General features: G+C 45.6%; 1 protein-coding gene across 1 annotated transcript in view; it reads right to left on the bottom strand.

Annotated features, from left to right (window-relative positions):
* Positions 1–10073, bottom strand: part of LOC141182797 (uncharacterized) — a 40925-nt gene extending 30852 nt beyond the window's left edge. Inside the window, exons 1-2 of the mRNA XM_073660909.1 lie at positions 9988–10073; positions 5454–5550 (exon numbers count right to left, since the gene is read on the bottom strand). The gene's annotated coding sequence lies outside the window, so the exon portion shown is untranslated. The remainder of the gene's footprint in view (positions 1–5453; positions 5551–9987) is intronic.
* Positions 10074–17813: the final 7740 nt, after the last annotated feature.

Here is a 17813-nt window from a genome sequence, read left to right on the forward strand (position 1 = left end):
TGACTATGGGGTTAGTAATGGGGGTGTCTTATAGACGCCTCTCCATTACTAACCTGGGCTTGATGTCAGCTGGCATTATAAGCTGACATCAACCCCAACCCTATTACCCCCTGCCACCGCACCAGGGCAGCGTGGAAGAGCGAGGCTAAGTGCCAGAATTGGCGCATCCTATGGATGCGCCATTTCTGGGGCGGCTGACGGCTGGTGTTTCTAGCCTGGGAGGGGGCCAATATTCATGGCACCCTTCCTGGGCTATTAATATCAGCCCCCAGCTGTCTGCCTAGCCTGTGCTAGCTATTAAATTAGGGGGGACCCCACGTTATTTTTTTTGGGGGGGTCCCCCATTTTAATAGCTAGTAAAGGCTAGGTATTCAGCTGGGGGCTGATATTAGTAGCCTGGGAAGCTCCATGGGTATTACCCCCTTCCCAGGCTTCAAACATTTGCCCCAGCTGTCTGCTTAACCTCCGCTAGAGCCTAGAATTAAGGGGAACCCCACGCCAATTTTTTTTTAAATAAATCCTTTATTTTAACACTAAATGACAAGTACAGTAATCAACACTGTCACTGTACTTCATATATATGTGACTGACATGTTTCTATCTATCTAATCTATGTGTGAAGCTCTATTCTGTCTGTTATAAATTGTCGGGTACCGCTGCTGAATTGCCGGCCGGCTTTCTTAAAGAGACGGTGCACGAAAACACTAATATTTTTTTTAATAAATCCTTTACACTAAATGACAAGTACAGTAAGCAACACTGTCACTGTACTTCATATATATGTGACTGACATGTTTCTATCTATCTAATCTATGTGTGATTCTCTATTCTTTCTATTCTAAATTGTCGGGTACAGATGCTGAATTGCCGGCCGGCTTTCTTAAAGAGACGGTGCATGAAAACACTATTATTTTTTTAAATAAATCCTTTACACTAAATGACAAGTACAGTAAGCAACACTGTCACTGTACTTCTTATATATGTGACTGACATGTTTCTATCTATCTAATCTATGTGTGATTCTCTATTCTTTCTATTCCAAATTGTCGGGTACCGCTGCTGAATTGCCGGCCGGCTTTTTTAAAGAGACGGTGCACGAAAACACTAATATTTTTTTTAATAAATCCTTTACACTAAATGACAAGTACAGTAAGCAACACTGTCACTGTACTTCATATATATGTGACTGACATGTTTCTATCTATCTAATCTATGTGTGAAGCTCTATTCTTTCTGTTGTAAATTGTCGGGTACCGGTGTATGCCGCTGATGAATTGCCGGCTTTTCATGTCATTCTACATTATTCTTAGTTGTTTTCCTTCATGTAGAATTAACCTACAAGGAAAGAAAGGGTTTATTTTCATTCCGATATTTGTGTCCCATTGACTTGCATTGGTTTCCGGTATCGGAATCGGCGATATCCGATACTTTTTGGGTATCGGCCGATCCAATCCGATACGATATTTCCTGATATCGGAAGGTATCGCTCAACACTACTCATAACACCATTGAACCGGGAGCGTAAAATGCGGGAGTACCAAGACGCACTGGTGCATTCCATCATGTTCTCCATTCCAACCGAGAGCAGTGCTGCTAGTGCTTTACAAAGCAGCTCAGTGCTTCGAGGCAGTGGAGGAAGCTCTGCACAAAGAGGGAGCAGAAGCAGAGCCTCAGCACAAGGCAAGACCAGTATGGCCCAAATGTGGCAAAGTTTTGTGTCCCCACCGCCACAAATGTCTACACCATCACAGACGGCTCCAGTCAGCAGGAGGCAACGTTTTCGTCAGATGGTGACAGACTACATGTCTTGCCCTCTCAGTGTACTCCCAGACGGCTCTTCTCCCTTCAAGTTTTGGGTCTGTAAGCTGGATACATGGCCAGAGCTTAGTCAGTATGCATTGGAGGTGCTAGCTTGCCCTGCTGCTAGTGTATTATCGGAACGCGTCTTTAGTGCCGCAGGTGGTGTACTAACAGACCGTCGCATGCGACTATCCTCCGATAACGTTGACCGGCTTACTTTTCTCAAAATGAACAAGGCCTGGATCTCTCATGAATTTGCCAGTCCTCTTCCAGAATAAGTAATTGGTTGGCAACAGTATCCAGGTCTCCTGTTGTGTTCATGTTTCTACCACCTGAACTGTAATCCCTGAGCTCCAACACCGCCAGTTGGCGCTCAGAAGTGCCGTCTGCACAGTCAACACTTGCTGCCGGGTTATTGGGGCTCAGTAACGTCAGCTGTACCCCTGCTGTGCGGATGTCAATTTCTCCTGCTCTGTCCTCATTCACACTACTACAAATTTTAAAGTTGCTCCAATTACACCTCTGGCTCCTCTGTTTTCAGTATTATCCCTGAGCTCCAACACCGCCAGTTGGCGCTCAGAAGTGCCGTCTGCACAGTCAACACTGGCTACCGTGTTATTGGGGTTCAGTAACGTCAGCTGTTCCCCTGCTGTGCGTACGTCAATTTCTCCTGCTCTGTCCACAATCACACTACTACAGATTTTAAAGTTGCTCAAATTACTCCTCTGGCTCCTCTGTTTTCAGTATTATGCCTGAGCTCCAACACCGCCAGTTGGCGCTCAGAAGTGCCGTCTGCACAGTTAACACTGGCTGCCGTGTTATTGGGGTTCAGTAACGTCAGCTGTACCCCTGCTGTGCGGACGTCAATTTCTCCTGCTCTGTCCTCATTCACACTACTACAAATTTTAAAGTTGCTCCAATTACACCTCTGGCTCCTCTGTTTTTAGTATTTACCCTGGGCTCCAATACCGCTAGTTGCTGCTCAGAAGTGCCGTCTGCACAGTCAACACTTGCTCCAGTGTTATTGGGGTTCAGTAACGTCAGCTGATCCCCAGCTGTGTGTCCGGCAAATTCTCCTGCTTTGTCCACATCCACTGTACTACTGATTTAAAACTTGCTCCAATTACACCTCTGGCTCCTCTGTTTTTAGTATTTACCCTGGGCTCCAATACCGCTAGTTGCTGCTCAGAAGTGCCGTCTGCACAGTCAACGCTTGCTCCAGTGTTATTGGGGTTCAGTAACGTCAGCTGATCCCCAGCTGTGTGTCCGGCAATTTCTCCTGCTCTGTCCACATTCACGCTACTACAGATTTTAAAGTTGCTCCAATTACGCCTCTGGCTCCACTCTGTTTTTATTATTTACCCTGGGTTCCAGCTGTTTCCCAGCAGTGTCTTTGGCACGGGTACTCCCTCCTGCCCAGCCTGGTTCCAGCACGCCAGCTGTTTCCGGGTAGTGTCAACGTCACTTTGCCTCCAATGCATTGTCCTGTCGTGTTGCGGTCGGGTTAGCCGACTCTATGGTGCCTGCAGTTTAGGTGACTCCTATGTGGGCTGCGGGATCTGGCAATGAAGGCTGGTTCCATAGTGCCAATAGGACAAGCACCCCCTGTAGGACTGTGGGTTTTGGTAACTGCGGCCGGCTTGCGGCCTTGAAACTTTTTTTTTACATGGGTACCTTCTGCTACCCCTCCGGGTTCCAGTACCGTCAGCTGGTTCTTGGCAGTGCCTTTGGCTTAGGTGCCTCCTTCTCGGTATCCAAGTTCCACCAACGTCTGCTGGTCCTTGGTACTGCTTTCTGGCACAGGTACCTCCTGCTTAGTAACCGAGTTCCAGTACCGTCAGCTGGTCTTCGGTAGTTCCATTGGCTCTTGTACCTTCTGCTACCCATCCGGGTTCCAGTACCGTCAGCTGGTCCTCGTTAGTTCCATTTGCTCTTGTACCTTCTACTACCCATCCGGGTTCCAGTACCGTCAGCTGGTTCTCGGCAGTGCCTTTGGCTTAGGTGCCTCCTTCTCGGTATCCAAGTTCCACCAACGTCTGCTGGCCCTTGGTAGTGCTTTCTGGCACAGGTACCTCCTGCTTAGTAACTGAATTCCAGTACCGTCAGCTGGTCCTCGGTAGCTGTACCTTCTGCTACATTTCCAAGTTCAAGCTTTTTGAAATGGTTCTTGGTAATCACTCTGGATCTCCCTTACGAGGACCCTGAAGATGAGGACCCTGAAGACCACCCCGAAGAAGACGAGGACCCCGAAGACGAGGACCCTGAAAACGAGGACCCCGAAGACGAGGACCTTGAAGACCAACCCGAAGAAGACGAGGACCCTGAAGACGAGGACCCCGAAGACGAGGACCCCGAAGACGAGGACCCCGAAGATGAGGACCCTGAAGACGAGGACCCTGAAGACGAGGACCCTGAAGACGAGGACCCTGAAGACGAGGACCCTGAAGACGAGGACCCTGAAGACCAACCCGAAGAAGACGAGGACCCCGAAGACGACAACCCTGAAGACGAGGATCCTGAAGACGACCCCGAAGAAGACGAGGACCCCGAAGACGACAACCCTGAACACGAGGACCCTGAAGACCAACCCGAAGAAGACGAGGACCCCGAAGACGACGACCCTGAAGACGAGGATCCCGAAGACGACGACCCTGAAGACCACCCCGAAGAAGACCAAGAAGATGACCCTGAAGAAGTTGACCAAGAGGATAAAGAAGAAGAAGACAACCACCAAGATACAGAAGAACAAGAGACAGAAAACCAAGAAGCAGAAGTACAAGAAGCTGCAGAACAAAAAGCGGAAGAACATTAAGCATAAGACAAAAAATCAGAACAAAAGATAATATCTAAATTATAAGCAGAAGATGACTAAGCAGTGTATGGGGGTGAGTCCGTTTCTCCTCGTGGTGCCCCTGGAAAAGACCTGCTGCTGCAGGCCAAACTGAACGCAGACAAATCCTGTTGTAAATCTTTTGTGACACGCAGAACGAAAGGTGTAATGTTCAAACTTTTATAGATAACAACTACAGGAATGCCTGCCACAAATAAGAATATGATGAAGATGAAGAAGTAGAATATGAAGAAGATTAATAGTTGAATAAGAAGAATATGAAGAATGTAAAAAAAAAGAATAATAAAAAGAAGGTGAAGAAGAAGAAGATGAAGAAGGTGAAGAAGAAGAAGATGAAAAAGATGCTGATGCTGAGGATGATGAAGGAGAGAGTGTGGGAGAACTAAAAAAGAAGGTGAAGAGCATGGAAGTAATGAAACATAAATATCTGACAAAATATAAAAATACTTAACATAGTCAATATTTCGTAACTCAGAACGTCTTAAAAAATATATTAATTCCTGCTATTCCATTTGATTGGGCTAAACCTCCATGCCTTTATTGTCTCCCCCACCTCCCCCAATACATTCTACATTATTCTTAGTTGTTTTCCTTCATGTAGAATTAACCTACAAGGAAAGAAAGGGTTTATTTTCATTCCGATATTTCTGTCCCATTGACTTGCATTGGTTTCCGGTATCGGAATCGGCGATATCCGATACTTTTTGGGTATCGGTCCGATCCAATCCGATCCGATATTTCCCGATATCGGAAGGTATCGCTCAACACTAGTTATAATGCAATAAAAAATGGAGTCACTTACCTTTTAAAGCCTTTGCTTTAGCACCATAGGTCCAATAGGTACCAATAAATTGGCCACTTCTATGTCCAAAATCTTAACAGCTTCTTGCTCTTTCTTCCTGCAGTCATAGTGGAGATATGGCGAAATTTTAAATTGATCTACCACTTTTAAAGATAAATCATGTTTTAATGCTTTTAATCCTTTATTTAGGGTTTATTTACCCCTACAGTAATTTGGTAATACGCAAATATCTCATAGGTCCTGGGTTTATTAGCATCTGCACCAAGAATGGGGCTAAGTAAGTATTTATTAATTAGCCGTGGGGTAGATAGTACCATATTGTGTATGTAGGAGGCAGTACTGTGGGAAAATTTTACTGTGTGTTGGGAGGTGGCAGTACTGTGGGAACATTACACTGTTAGTGGGGGATGGCAGTCCTCAGGAAACATTATAATGTGCATGGAAGGATGGTGGTATTGTGGGAACATTAAACTTTGTGCTAGGGGAATGCTAGTACTGTGGGAACATTATACTGTGTGTGGTGGGAATGGTGGTACAGTGGGAATATTATAATGTGTGTGAGGGATGGTGGTACAGTGGAAACATTATACTGTGTGTGGGGCGGATGGTGGAACTATGGAAATATTATCTTTTGTATGAGAGATGGCAGTACTGTAGGAACATTATACTGTGTGAGGGGCATCATACATACTGCATAAGGAGTGTAAGATTGTGCGCCATAAAAAGAGAAAATCCTCAGTGTTGTGCAGCATTTGTATAAGAAGATTGCCATCTGTCGTCCAAGCGGAACCCTCCAGAACCAATGGGAAGAGGTCGAGTTTCAGGAAGGAGTCTAGATGGTTCACCGGGTAAAGTGACTTTGATGACACAGTTTCTTGACATAAAAGGCCAGCTCCCCAAAATGGGAGCAGATTTGTTGCCAAGCAAAGAATCGAGCACGATATGTGCAGGGGAATCTGAAGCCGAGGAACCAGGCCGTGGTAAAACCCAAGGCAGCGCGTTGTGGTGCGCCGGGAAGCAGAACCCGGCCGGTGCCAGATGAGTCCCAGAATCCAGTCTATGCTAGCTAAAGCCCAAGAACCAGACCTGCGCCGGTCAAGAGCCGAAGTCGCAGCTACGCCAGTCAAGGCCAGAGAACTAGACCCCAGTACTTCGGGTATGAGAAATGCCCACAGTTGGATAAGCACCGAAGATCCGCGAGGAGATTCCTCTCGGGAGTATACGGCTACAGTTAAGAGTGGGAGGCGCAAGTGAGCCAGGCTGCTGCTTCCAGCACTGACGTATGCTACAGGGGTTGGTCCAGGCTACTACAACAAGCAGGGCAAGGCTGGTTGAAGTGATGGCGGCCCAGCGAGCCTTGATAAACTTTGTCAGGAGGACTTGCATCCTACGGGGAAGAACCGGAAACCCCCGCTAGGGAAAATATTATATACAGTGGGTACAGAAAGTATTCAGACCCCTTTAAATTTTTCACTCTTTGTTTCATTGCAGCTATTTGGTAAATTCTAAAAAAGTTTATTTTTTTTCTGATTAAAGTACACTCTTCACCCCATCTTGACTGAAAAAAAAAAAAAATGTAGAAATTTTTGCAAATTTATTAAAAAAGAAAAACTGAAATATGACATGGTCATAAGTATTCAGACCCTTTGCTCAGACAATCATATTTAAGTCACATGCTGTCCATTTCCTTGTGATCCTCCTTGAGATGGTTCTACACCTTCATTGGAGTCCAGCAGTGTTTAATTAAACTGATAGGACTTGATTTGGAAAGGCACACACCTGTCTATATAAGACCTCACAGTGCATGTCAGACCAAATGAGAATCATGAGCTCAAAGGAACTGCCCAAGGAGCTCAGAGACAGAATTGTGGCAAGGCACAGACCTGGCCAAGGTTACAAAAGAATTTATGCAATACTCAAGGTTCCTAAGAAAACAGTGGCCTCCATATTCCTTAAATGGAAGAAGTTTGGGACCACCAGAAGTCTTCCTAGACCTTGCCATCCAGCCAAACTGAGCCTTGGTGAGAGAGGTAAAGAAGAACCCCAAGATCACTGTGCTGAGTTTCAGGGATGCAGTAGGGAGATGGGAAAAAGTTCCACAAAGTCTATCAATGCAGCCCTCCACCAGTAGGGCCTTTATGGCAGAGTGGCCCGACGGATCCTCTCCTCAGTGTAAGACATATGAAAGCCTGCATAGAGTTTGCTCAAAAACACATGAAGGACTCCCAGACTATGAGAAATAAGATTCTCTGGTCTGAGACGAAGATAGAACTTTTTGGTGAAAATTCTAAGAGGTATGTGTGGAGAAAACCAGGCACTGCTCATCACCTGCCCAATACAATCCCAACAGTGAAACATGGTGGTGGCAGCATCATGCTATGGGGGTGTTTTTCAGCTGCAGGGACAGGATAGCTGGTTGCAATTGAAGGAAACATGAATGCAGTCAAGTACAGAGATATCCTGGATGAAAACCTCTTCCAGAGTGCTCTGGACCTCAGACTTAGCCGAAGGTTCACTTTCCAACAAGACAATGACCCTAAGCACACAGCTAAAACAACAAAGCAGTGGTTTCAGAACAACTCTGCGACCATTCTTGACTGGCCCAGCCAGAGCCCTGACCTAAACCCAATCGAGCATCTCTGGAGAGACCTGAAAATGGATGTCCACCAATGTTCACCATCCAACCTGACGGAACTGGAGAGGATCTGTAAGGAAGAATGGCCGAGGATCCCCAAATCCAGGTGTGAAAAACTTGTTGCATCAATCCCAAGAAGAGTCATGGCTGTACTAGCTCAAAAGGGTGCTTCTACTCAATACTGAGCAAAGGGTCTGAATACTTATGACCATGTGATATTTCAGTTTTTCTTTTTTAATAAATTTGCAAAAATTTCTACATTTCTGTCTTTTTTTCAGTCAAGATGGGGTGCAGAGTGTACTTTAATGAGAAAAAATGAACTTTTTAGAATTTACCAAATGGCTGCAATAAAACAAAGAAAGAAAAATTTAAAGGGGTCTGAATACTTTCCATACCCAGTGTGTGTGTGTAAATATATATATATATATATATATATATATATATATATATATATATATATTTGTCGGGACCATCACCCTTGTCGATAGCTAAAGTAACATACGGTCAGAGGCTGCGATTACAGTTAGAGTGAGCCGGAGATTTCATTGTATATCTGATATTCTAGATTTCACCTTGTAATCTCCCTGTTCTGCATTATTCACTGTTGCTATAGTTATCACAATTCCCCCATATCAGGGACATAAATAATTATATTTGTTACTCCCACATTGTGTATGTCTGTGCGTTGTATCCAGTCACCTGATTACAGGGCATAATGGGGGCATTACACTGTGTGGGGGCATCATACATCCTGCATAAGGGGCATAATGGGGGCATTACACTGTGTGGGGGCATCATACATCCTGCATAAGGGGCATAATGGGGGCATTACACTGTGTGGGGGCATCATACATCCTGCATAAGGGGCATAATGGGGGCATTACACTGTGGGGGGGCATCATACATCCTGCATAAGGGGCATAATGGGGGCATTACACTGTGGGGGGGCATCATACATCCTGCATAAGGGGCATAATGGGGGCATTACACTGTGTGGGGGCATCATACATCCTGCATAAGGGGCATAATGGGGGCATTACACTGTGTGGGGGCATCATACATCCTGCATAAGGGGCATAATGGGGGCATTACACTGTGTGGGGGCATCATACATCCTGCATAAGGGGCATAATGGGGGCATTACACTGTGTGGGGGCATCATACATCCTGCATAAGGGGCATAATGGGGGCATTACACTGTGTGGGGGCATCATACATCCTGCATAAGGGGCATAATGGGGGCATTACACTGTGTGGGGGCATCATACATCCTGCATAAGGGGCATAATGGGGGCATTACACTGTGTGGGGGCATCATATATCCTGCATAAGGGGCATAATGGGGGCATTACACTGTATGGGGGCATCATACATCCTGCATAAGGGGCATAACGGGGGCATTACACTGTGTGGGGGCATCATACATCCTGCATAAGGGGCATTACACTGTGTGGGGGCATCATACATCCTGCATAAGGGGCATAATGGGGGCATTACACTGTGTGGGGGCATCATACATCCTGCATAAGGGGCATTACACTGTGGGGGGCATCATACATCCTGCATAAGGGGCATAATGGGGGCATTACACTGTGGGGGGGCATCATACATCCTGCATAAGGGTCATAATGGGGGCATTACACTGTGTGGGGGCATCATACATCCTGCATAAGGGGCATAATGGGGGCATTACACTGTGGGGCAGTAAAGGGGTCCTGTACTATGAGAACAATACGTTTCCTCCCTTCCTGTCTCCATAGTTGGGTCGTATGTATCTATTACAGGAAACAGAACAGAAACCTTATGATTCTTATAAAGGGGCAACACAAGACCCCAAAAGAGTCTCCGTGCTGAAGGGGTTAATGCCCCCTGCGCCCAGTAATGGGGGTCTCCACATACCTCCACCTGCAGAGCCGCCTCCACATATATGGCTGCTCTGTGCGCACAGGAGCTGTGATGAGGTCACAGGAGGGGAGGAGTCAGGGGTCACATGATCAGGGGCCTCAGTGGATGCAGGACTCTGCTGTGCTGGTTGTCATGGTGCTGGATGAGCTGAAGTTTATGTGTGGGGTCAGGAGGGGTTTACAGTGTGGATGTAGCAGAGCCGTGTGTGTACGAGGTGTACGGAGCAGAGCCGCGTGTGTACGAGGTGTACGGAGCAGAGCCGCGTGTGTACGAGGTGTACGGAGCAGAGCCGTGTGTGTACGAGGTGTACGGAGCGGAGCCGCGTGTGTACGAGGTGTACGGAGCGGAGCCGCGTGTGTACGAGGTGTACGGAGCAGAGCCGCGTGTGTACGAGGTGTACGGAGCAGAGCCGCGCGTGTACGAGTTGTACGGAGCGGAGCCGCGTGTGTACGAGGTGTACGGAGTGGAGCCGCGTGTGTACGAGGCGTACGGAGCGGAGCCGCGCGTGTACGAGGTGTACGGAGCGGAGCCGCGTGTGTACGAGGCGTGCGGAGCCGCGCGTGTACGAGGCGTACGGAGCGGAGCCGTGCGTGTACGAGGCGTGCGGAGCGGAGCCGCGCGTGTACGAGGCGTGCGGAGCGGAGCCGCGCGTGTACGAGGCGTACGGAGCGGAGCCGCGCGTGTACGAGGCGTACGGAGCGGAGCCGCGCGTGTACGAGGCGTACGGAGCGGAGCCGCGCGTGTACGAGGCGTACGGAGCGGAGCCGCGCGTTCGAGGTGTACGGGGCGGAGTCGCGCGTGTACGAGGTGTACGGAGCCGTGTGTGTACGGAGCCATGTGTGTACGGAGCCGTGTGTGTACAGTGCCGTGTGTGTACAGAGCCGTGTGTGTACGCTGTATACAGCTGTATACTCCCCAAGTTCGGTTGCAGACACCGCGGCTCTTTATCAGACTGTAGAAGAACTGACGCTGGACACTCGGTAAAACTGCGCTCGGACGTCTCTTGTTTCTCGCACAGATATTGATAACATAAGATGGAGTCAGACGAACCCTCCTACAAAACCTGATAACAAAGTCATTACTACAGGACTGGATGAGAAAGGGATTTATTCTACAAGAAACGCTGGAGCCACAAATGAGAGAATCCGGGCCCCGTGGCTGGATACTCCGGACCCCCAGCGTGTTAGGAGCAGACGGGGTCTTTGTCCCTGGAGCTTCTCTGCTCGGTATAATGAGACTCTGATCTTGTTCTTATAAAGAGGGTTGGAGTAAAATAGAAGCTGCCTGAATATGAGGACCTTGTCTGATCTCTATGTCCTTGTGTACAGAGCTATGGAGATAGCGCTATTCTCTGTATAATAGATGTGATGTCGCTGGAGCCCTAATATTCCTGTACAGGGGTCTCTGTAGAGATAATCTTACCCCAGCATTATGGATCGGGAGAAGGGAAAAGGGATTGGGGACATTTTATTGTAATTTCCCAGTAATAAAATATAACGGATTAATAAAAAGTGTTTCGTTTTCCCACCATTTTGTCTGTAGGAGGTAAAGAGCCGAGGCTGAAGATGCTTTATCTACAAAAGGCCCCACTATCAGTATTTGGTCAGTATTTTTTCTCAGGAGTGGGTGATAAATGCAGAATTGGTGACTTGTTTCTATTATACCTTTTCTCTGATTGTTCCTCACCTGGTTTTGGCTCCCACTCCTGAGAAAAAATACTGACCGAATACTGATAGTGGGGCCGTGACCAAAGAGGGAGGATTGGAAACTCCGAATGTCCTTGTCTATTTGGGGATTAGGAGTTAGGAAAAGGGGCAGGAGAACATTTTGGGTTTTGTTTTGGGGGCAAGAGATGCAATATTTGTCCATATAGTGTAAATATATGAATACAGTTCGGTCCAGAAATATTTGGACAGTGAATCTTTGTGATTTCAGCTCTGCAGGCCACTAATTTGGATTTTAAAATGAAACAACTGAGATGTAATTGAAGCGGAGACTTTCAGGTTTAATTAAAAGGATTAAACAAAAATCTCCTGTGAAACGTTTAGAGATTACAACCATTTTTCTACGAAGCCTCCTCATTTCAGGGGCTGAAAAGTAATTGGAGAAATTAACTTTACCATAAATAAAATGCTCATTAATACTTTGTAGAGAATCCTTTGCAGCAATGACGGCCTGAAGTCTGGAAGCCATGGACGTCACCAAACGCTGGGTTTCCTCCTTTGTGAGGCTTTGCCGCCTTTACTGCAGTGACTTCAGTTGTTGCTTGTTTGTGGGTCTTTCTCCCTTATGTTTTGTGTTCAGCCTGTGAAATGCAGCTCGATGGGGTCAAGATCTGGTGACTGACGTGACCATTGCGCCATTGCAGAATATTTCACTTCTTTACAGTAAAAAACTCCAGGGTTGCTTTCGCACTATGTTTTGGGTCATTGTCCATCTGTATTGTGAAGAACTGATCATGTGACTGCTGTCCATGTGATCTTCTCCGCCCAGCCACATGACCGTGACTATAATGATGTGATCGTACATCACTTCCCGTTCTGCCACCACATTATTCATTATCATGTTATTTTTTTTTTTATGTGCCGATTACGTCAGCACTTCCAGTATTGGCGCGTCACCGGTGAGATGACTGCTTCCTCTCATGTGTTTGTCGCATCACATGAAAACAGCACCATCAATCATGCGCACAGGCACCTTGTTTTCAGTGGGCGGGCCATCTGAAGATAGCGTCTGAAGTCACTACCGCTTCTTGGATGATGTTCCATTCATTTTGTATGTGCAGGAATCCACATGCGTTACAACTTTTTTGATTGGGTCCTACATGTAAATAGCCTGGTTGTTCAGTCCACCATCTCCCCAAGACGAAGCCAGGTGCAAAACGTGCGTCGGGTATGTTTTTCCCTTTTGACTGGTGAGGTTACTTTATGCCACTGTGCATTTCTTACACTTTAATATTAATATAATATAATGATGGTCTGTTTCACTTCCATGAGAGCTGTTTTCCGCATTATGGGTTCACAGCAACAGTTTCCAAATACAAATGCCACACCTGGAATCAGCTCCAGACCTTTTACCTGCTTAATTGATGATGGATTAATGAGGGAAGAGCCCATGTAGTCAATGAAAGAGCGTTTGAGATAATTGTCCAATTACTTTGGTCCCATGAAAAAGATACTGCTCCATATTAAAGAGCTGTAATTCCTAAACCCTTCAATTAGGATGTGAATACCCTCAAATTAAGGCTATGGCCCCACTATCAGTTTTTGGTCAGTATTTTTTCTCAAGAATGGGAGCTAAAACCAGTTCACATGACCGTGAATCGCCAATGGGTTGGCATGACAACCTGGGGTCTGCAGGAGACCCCTGCGGTTGTCATTGCCAGGATGCTATGAACGCCGCCTAGCGGTCGGCGCTTATAGCCAGTGAGCATTTCTGCTACACACAGGTGATCTGATGATCGCAGCTTCTACTCTCCCATAGAGACTATTGAAGGAAGTGAAAAGTAAAAAAAAATGTTTATAAAAATATTAAAAAAATATAAAAGTTTAATTCGCCCCCTTTCACCACATTCAAAACAATAACAAAAAAATTAAAATATACAGATATTTGGTGTCGCTGCATTTAGAATCATCCAATCTATCAATATATGGGCAGCTGACCAGTGCTCAACGGCCAGTGGGGGCTGCCCCATAGTTAGCCCGGCTCCCGAAGTAACAAAGAGGTGTGGAAAGGTAGGGTAGCATGGTGGCTCAGTGGTTAGCACTGCAGCCTTGCAGCGCTGGGGTCCTGGATTCAAATCTCACCAAGGATAACATCTGCAAGGAGTTTGTATGTTCTCCCTGTGTTTGTGTGGGTTTCCTCCGGGTTCTCCAGTTTCCTCCCACACTCCAAAAACATACTATAAAATAAGTAGAGGGGAGAGAACACAGATTGTGAGTGCAGTATCAAGATTCAAATCTATATTACATAAGTGCTGGTTGCACTCACCTTTATGATGTCATAATAAACTTGTCAATAATTCCAAAATAACCATAAGAAAGAAAAATGAGCTGCACTCACCAGTCCTTAAAAGCAGAATCTTTATTCCATGAGGATAAAAAGTCCGGCGAGCGGGGAAGAAAAAAGCCGACAACAGCTGTTTCCCGTGAAGACGCGTCTACAGGTCTGTGTTACACACAAAACATGACATCACATCACATCCTTTATATGCAAATACGCCGTATGCCACACACACTGTATATGCCGTACGCACCACACACATACTGTATATGTCGTACAGACCACACACACACTGTATACGCCGTACGCACCATACACACACACTGTATGCACCACACACACTGTATACGCCGTACGCACCACACACACACTGTATACGCTGTACGCACCACACACACACACCGTATGCACCACACACACACTGTATATGCTGTACGCACCACACACACACTGTATATGCCGTACGCACCACACACACACTATATACGCTGTACTTTAACCCCTTAAGGACCCTGGGATTTTCCGTTTTTGCATTTTCATTTTTTGCTCCCCTTGTTCCCAGAGTCATAGCGTTTTTATTTTTTGGTCAATATGGCCGTGTGAGGGCTTATTTTTTGCGTTATGAGTTGTACTTTTGAACAACATTACTGGTTTTACCATATCATGTACGGAAACCGGGAAAAATATTCCAAGTACGGTGAAATTGCAAAAAAAGTGCAATACCACAGATGTTTTTATTTATTTTTTTTTTTTACCACGTTCACTGAATGCTAAAACTGACCTGCCATTATTATTCTCCAGGTCATTACGAGGTTGTAGATACCAAACATGTACAGGTTCCTTTTTATTTAAGTGGTGAAAAAAAAATCTAAAAGTTTGCTAAAAAAAATAAAATAAAATGGCGCCATTTTACAAGACCCGTAGCGTCTCCATTTTTCGGGATCTGGGGCCGGGTTTATTTTTTGCACGCCAAGCTGAAGTTTTTATTGATACCATTTTGGGGTAGATCCGATGTTTTGATCACCCGTTATTGCATTTTATTGCAATGTTGCGGTGACAAAAAAAACGTAATTCTGGCGTTTGGAATTTTTTTTCTCGTTACGCCGTTTACCGATCGGATTAATTCTTTTTTTATATTGATAGATCGGGCGATTCTGAACGCGGCGATACCAAATATGTGTATGTGGGTGGTATTTTTATAATTTTATTTTGAATGGGGCGAAAGGGGGGTGATTTAAACTTTTATATATTTTCAAATTTTTTTATATTTTTAAAAACTTTTTTTTTTTTTACACTTTTTGCTTGCTTCTATAGTCTCATTAGGAGGCTAGAAGCAGCAACTGTCCAATCACCTCTGCTACATAGAGGTGATGAGCAGATCAGCTCTATGTATCAGAAATGCTCCTGTGCTATGAGCGCCGACCACTAGGTGGCGCTCATAGCATCAGTACATGACAATCACTGGGGTCTGCTGCAGACCCAGGGTTGTCATGCCCACCCATCAGTGACTCGCGATTACGTGACGGGGTCACCGATGGGCGGGATAAGTGACGCACTTCCGGCGCGGCGCTGTTAAATGCCGCTGTCAGAGATTGATAGTGGCATTTAACATGTTAACAGCCGTGGGTGGATCGTGAGTCCACCCGCGGCTGTTGGGGTCACATGTCAGCTGTATAAATCAGCTGACATGTGCCCGGTTCTGTGCGGGCTCAGCGCCGGAGCCCTCACTGAACCAGGGGTGATAGCCTGGTGCGTACTATTACGCCCCATGCTTTAACCCCTTAAGCCCCGCGGGTGGTTTGCACGTTAATGACCGGGCCAATTTTTACAATTCTGACCACTGTCACTTTATGAGGTAATTACTCTGGAACGCTTCAACGGATCCCCCTGATTCTGAGATTGTTTTTTCGTGACATATTGTACTTCATGATTGTGGAAAAATTTCTTCGATATCACTTGCGTTTATTTGTGAAAAAAATGGAAATTTGGCGAAAATTTTGAAAATTTTGCAATTTTCAAAATTTGAATTTTTAAGCCCTGAAATCAGAGCGATATGTCACACAAAAGAGTTAATAAATAACATTTCCCACATGTCTAGTTTACATCAGCACAATTTTGGAACCAAAATTTTTTTTTGTTAGGGAGCTATAAGGATTAAAAGTTGACCAACGATTTCTCATTTTTCTAACAAAATTTACAAAACCATTTTTTTAGGGACCACATCACTTTGAGAGGTCTTTATGACAGAAAATACCCAAAAGTGACACCATTCTAAAAACTGCACCCCTCAAGGTGCTCAAAATCACATTCAAGAACTTTATTAACCCTTCAGGTGCTTCATAGGAATTTTTTGAATGTGGAAGAAAAAAATGAACATTTAACTTTTTTCACAAAAATGTTACTTTAGACCCAATTTTTTTTATTTTCACAGGGGTAACAAGAAAAAATGGACCGCAAAATTTGTTGTGCAATTTCCCCTGGGCACGCAGATACCCAATATTTGGGGAAAAAACACTGTTTGGGCACACTGTAGGGCTCGGAAGGGAAGGAGCGCCATTTGACTTTTTGATTGTAAAATTTGCTTGAATAATTAGCGGACACCATGTTGCGTTTAGAGAGCCCCTGTGTGCCCAAGCATTGGAGCTCCCCCACAAGTGACCCCATTTTGGAAACTAGACCCCCCAAGGCACCTATCTAGATGCATAGTGAGCAGTTGCAACCCCCAGGTGCTTCACAAATTGATTCGTAAAAATGAAAAAGTGAAAAAAAAAACACTTTTTCATTGTTACGAATCAATTTGTGAAGCACCTGGGGGTTCCAACTGCTCACTATGCATCTAGATAGGTGCCTTGGGGGGTCTAGTTTCCAAAATGGGGTCACTTGTGGGGGAGCTCCAATGTTTGGGCACACAGGGACTCTCTAAATGCAACATGGTATCCGCTAACAAATTGAATGGAAAATCGGCTCAAATTGTTAGCGGACACCACATTGCGTTTGGAGAGCCCCTCTGTGCCCAAACTTTGGAGCTCCCCCACAAGTGACCCCATTTTGGAAACTAGACCCCCCAAGGCACCTTTCTAGATGCATAGTGAGCACTTGGAACCCTCAGGTGCTTCACAAATTGATTCGTAATAATGAAAAAGTGAAAAAAAAAACACTTTTTCATTTTTACGAATCAATTTGTGAAGCACCTAGGGGTTCCAAGTGCTCACTATGCATCTAGATAGGTGCCTTGGGTGGTCTAGTTTCCAAAATGGGGTCACTTGTGGGGGAGCTCCAATGTTTGGGCACACAGGGACGCTCTAAATGCAACATGGTATCCGCTAACAAATTGAATGGAAAATCGGCTCAAATTGTTAGCGGACACCACATTGCATTTGGAGAGCCCCTCTGTGCCCAAACTTTGGAGCTCCCCCACAAGTGACCCCATTTTGGAAACTAGACCCCCCAAGGCACCTTTCTAGATGCATAGTGAGCACTTGGAACCCCCAGGTGCTTCACAAATTGATTCGTAATAATGAAAAAGTGAAAAAAAAAACACTTTTTCATTTTTACGAATCAATTTGTGAAGCACCTAGGGGTTCCAAGTGCTCACTATGCATCTAGATAGGTGCCTTGGGTGGTCTAGTTTCCAAAATGGGGTCACTTGTGGGGGAGCTCCAATGTTTGGGCACACAGGGACTCTCCAAATGCAACATGATATCCGCTAACAATTTGAGCCGACAATTTGTTAGCGGATATCATGTTGCATTTGGAGAGTCCCTGTGTGCCCAAACATTGGAGCTCCCCCACAAGTGACCCCATTTTGGAAACTAGAC

Source organism: Phyllobates terribilis, unplaced genomic scaffold, assembly GCF_046119375.1.
Source record: "Phyllobates terribilis strain yellow unplaced genomic scaffold, ASM4611937v1 Scaffold_36__1_contigs__length_13169755, whole genome shotgun sequence".
Lineage (NCBI taxonomy): Eukaryota > Metazoa > Chordata > Amphibia > Anura > Dendrobatidae > Phyllobates > Phyllobates terribilis.